The sequence below is a fragment of the Salvia splendens genome, chromosome 13 (genome assembly GCF_004379255.2).
Source record: "Salvia splendens isolate huo1 chromosome 13, SspV2, whole genome shotgun sequence".
NCBI classification, from domain to species: Eukaryota; Viridiplantae; Streptophyta; class Magnoliopsida; order Lamiales; family Lamiaceae; genus Salvia; species Salvia splendens.
The window spans coordinates 19,740,215-19,743,962 of record NC_056044.1 but is presented as its reverse complement, the minus strand read 5'-3'; the positions used below and the strand labels follow the sequence as shown (position 1 = coordinate 19,743,962).

The 3,748-nt window shown below is 32.5% G+C and overlaps 1 long non-coding RNA gene across 1 annotated transcript; it reads left to right on the top strand.

The window, feature by feature from the left end:
* The first annotated feature begins 477 nt into the window (after positions 1-477).
* Positions 478-1,226, top strand: LOC121761679. Its single transcript, XR_006042068.1, has 2 exons — positions 478-751; positions 827-1,226. It is a non-coding gene; the product is annotated as an uncharacterized LOC121761679 (long non-coding RNA).
* The last annotated feature ends 2,522 nt before the right edge of the window (positions 1,227-3,748 follow it).

Sequence of the window (3,748 nt, the reverse complement as noted above, 5' to 3'; positions counted from 1 at the left end):
TCTTCAGAACGAATGGTCGAGATTAAAAAGAACAATAGAACAAAAGATAAAAAAGGAAATGAATACATCCATATATATATATATATATATATAAATATATATATATATATATATATATATATATAGGTTAGTTGAATAATGCACACCGACTAATAATGCACCATTATAGTGTAATAATGCAGATTTTCAGTTGAATAATGCACACCGACTAATAATGCACCATTATAGTATAATAATGCAGATCATCTGGATCGTTGATGAATGATATCTAACGGCCCATATTAAGAAGAATAAAGGATCTGAGGGATGAATAGGAGAATAACACTCCCCTATATATATATATATAAATATATATATAGGTTAGTGATCAAGATATAACTAATTTTAAGTGTATAACTAGAGAACAAATCTCAGCCACACATCTTAATGGAACAAATAAAGTGATCTTTTGCTCTTGCTCCCCTTGTTGTTCAGCTTATCACCCAATTTCTCCGTCACCACCCACTCCTTCGCTGTCTTCGCCTCCACCAGCCATGAAAGAGATAAGGATTACCTTTGTATCATGTGGAGCAATTGCAAAGGTAACGACTTATCATCAAAATATTCACCCAACAACACAAGATCAGGTTGCGTTCCCGATGAATATGAATGAGAAACGAGAAGGAATGGTGAGACTACCGAGAGAGAGTATGAGGGAGTGAAATCAGGAGATTAATTGGGATTAAATCCCATTTAATCGTGTAATTGAATGGTAATTATTGGCTGACATTAAACTGTGAATTAATTACCATGATTAGGAATAAATTGGTGTGTTAAATTTTTGCAGGTAACGGCTGCAGAGTGGGATGGGATGGAAGCTGGAGCAGAGTTTGAAGAGTAGGAGTTTTCGCTGGGAACAAAAATACCGTGAAGTATAGCGGCGATGCTGCTGTCGTTCTGCGCGGGGCATACTTTCATACTGAGGGAGAAGCTGAGGATAGCGGCGGTGCCTATATACACATCGGCGATGTTACCGGTCGTGCTCTTCACCATCGGGCAGTTGCCTTTATACTTTGATATTCTCTGGGCTGCCTATGTCTAAGTGCCGCTTCGCAGCTACAACATCTTCCATCACTAGAGATCTATTATCTATACATCTGCTTTTATCCTTTATTAATTTGTTTTTGTGTAACAGATTTGAAAGTTGAAATTTTTATATATAACTTTATTACTAGTTTTCGTTATCATTTCGCTCAATCGTGTGATGGTTGTCTTAATTTTACGTGATCATAATCCATTAATGTCTTTCTGATACTCCATTTTACTTCACTGTTTACAAAACACATCACTCTTAGTATGATTTTACTTAACTCTTGTTTACAAAACACATCACTCTTAGCATGATTTTACTTCATTCTTGTTTACGAAACACATCACTCTTATAATGATTCTACTTCATTGTTGTTTACAAAACACATCACTCTTAGTATGATTTTACTTCACTTTTGTTTACGAAACACATCACTCTTATAATGATTTTACTTCACCGTTGTTTACAAAACACATCACTCTTAGCATGATTTTACTTCACTCTTGTTTACGAAACACATCACTCTTATAATGATTTTACTTCACTCTTGTTTACAAAACACATCACTCTTAACATGATTTTTACTTCACTCTTGTTTACAAAAAAACACATCACTCTTAGCATGATTTTATTTCACTCTTGTTTACAAAACACAACACTCTTAGCATGATTTTACTTCACTCTTGTTTACAAAAAGCATAACTCTTAGCATGATTTTATTTCACTTTTGTTTACAAAACAAATCACTCTTAGCATGATTTTACTTCACTGTTATTTACAAAACACATCACTCTTAATAAAAATTACAGTTTAAATATGCTAAATAAAAAATGAGATAAAAATTCCACGATTCATCTCTTAGAAGAAGCAATTACCAAACCAAATTATAAAACGATGACTAAATTTTTTTTATTATTATATTTAATTCATGTTTAATAATATTATAATTACTTCCACAAACGTAGCAATTACATACTAAATTAAAAATAATTAACTTAATATTATCAATTGATAAATTATAAAACGATGACTATTTTTTTTATATTTAATTCCTGTTTAATAATAGTATAATTACTTCCACAAACGTAGCAATTACATACTAAATTAAAAATAATTAAACTTAATATTATCAATTGATCACAAAAAATTTAATCCAATTAAAATTACATTCTAAATTAAAAAAAATTAAAACTATTATTATTTCTTTACTATCTTTTTTATCTTTTCTACTTTATTCTTCTCTCCTACTCCCTCCGTTCCATAGTAGTGGAGTCATTTTTCCATTTCGGGAAGTACTGTAATAGTAGAGTCATTTTCCTATTTAACAAAAAGTAACACTTTTTCCCCCACTTACTTTATTCTCTTTCTTATTTTATTCTCTCTACTTTTCTCTCTTCACTTAATATATTTAATATCTCTTTCTTAATTTTCGTGCCAAAAAGAAGTGACTTTTTGTAGCAAAAGGCGATTTCGTCGCCTTAGCGACCCCACACTCCGGTCCGACATCACGTGAGGGGGTTCAATCAGGGTACGCAGTAGCCCGTTAAGGGGGAGACCTTAACTCACTGGCTGCCAGAAGCCCATCTCCCAAGTCTCACACTTGTGCCTGAGAGGTGGAAGCAACTACACGACGACAGTTGGATTTGAACCCAGGCTCATTGCAGTAAGATCTGCCCCTCCGTTGCCAACTGCGCTGCCCCTGCAGGCAAAAAAAAAAGAGAAAAAAAAGAAGTGGCTTTACTACTATGGAACGGAGTGAGTACTTTTCAATAAAATTTCTTAATCTCCGTACTTAAAAATTTCGACTCAACTTAGCCGGGACATTCAACTTAGTCGGGACATAGGGAGTACTAAAATACAAGTGATAATGGTTAAATATTCACTAACTTCTACAAATTTTTATTTTGGTGAAATCTTATAAATTGGCAAAACAGTTTGTTACGGGATTTTTTTTAAACGACGCAGTGTTGTGGTCATCTAAATAATTTAAACGTGTCTATTTTCAATAAATTGAAAAATAATACTACCCCCGTCCTACTATGAGTGTCACATTTTGTCATTTCGATCCGTCCCACAATAAGAGTCACATTTCACTTTTACCATAAATGTTAAGTAGACCTCACATTCCACCAACCAATTATACTCACATTTTTATTATAAAACTAATATATATAAGTGAGACTCATAATCCACTAACTTATTCAACCCACTTTTCTTTATATTTCTTAAAACTCGTGCCCACACTAAATGTGACACTTAATTTGGGAAGAATGTAATATTATTATTCCAATAATTTATAAAACCAGCATAAAAACCAAACTTTAACCAATGCGAATAGTAGTAGTAATTATTTTTCCAATCCACCGAATACAAAATTCTATATATCTTTTATACTCTCTCCGTCCCGCTTAAAATGACATGTTTTCCTTTTTAGTTTGTCCCAATTAAGATGACACATTTCCTTTTTTTTTAAATTTTCTTTCTCCAATTAATACACTCAACCACTTTTTCTCACTCCTATTAAAATATTCATTTTCTTTCTCTCTCTATTTTAATATTTACACCTACTTTTTCTCTTTTCAATTAAATACTTTAGCCAATAACTCCTAAAATCATGTGCGGCCAAGAAATGTGTCATTTTAGCCGGGACGGAGGGAGTAATTAATTATTGCAAGACGA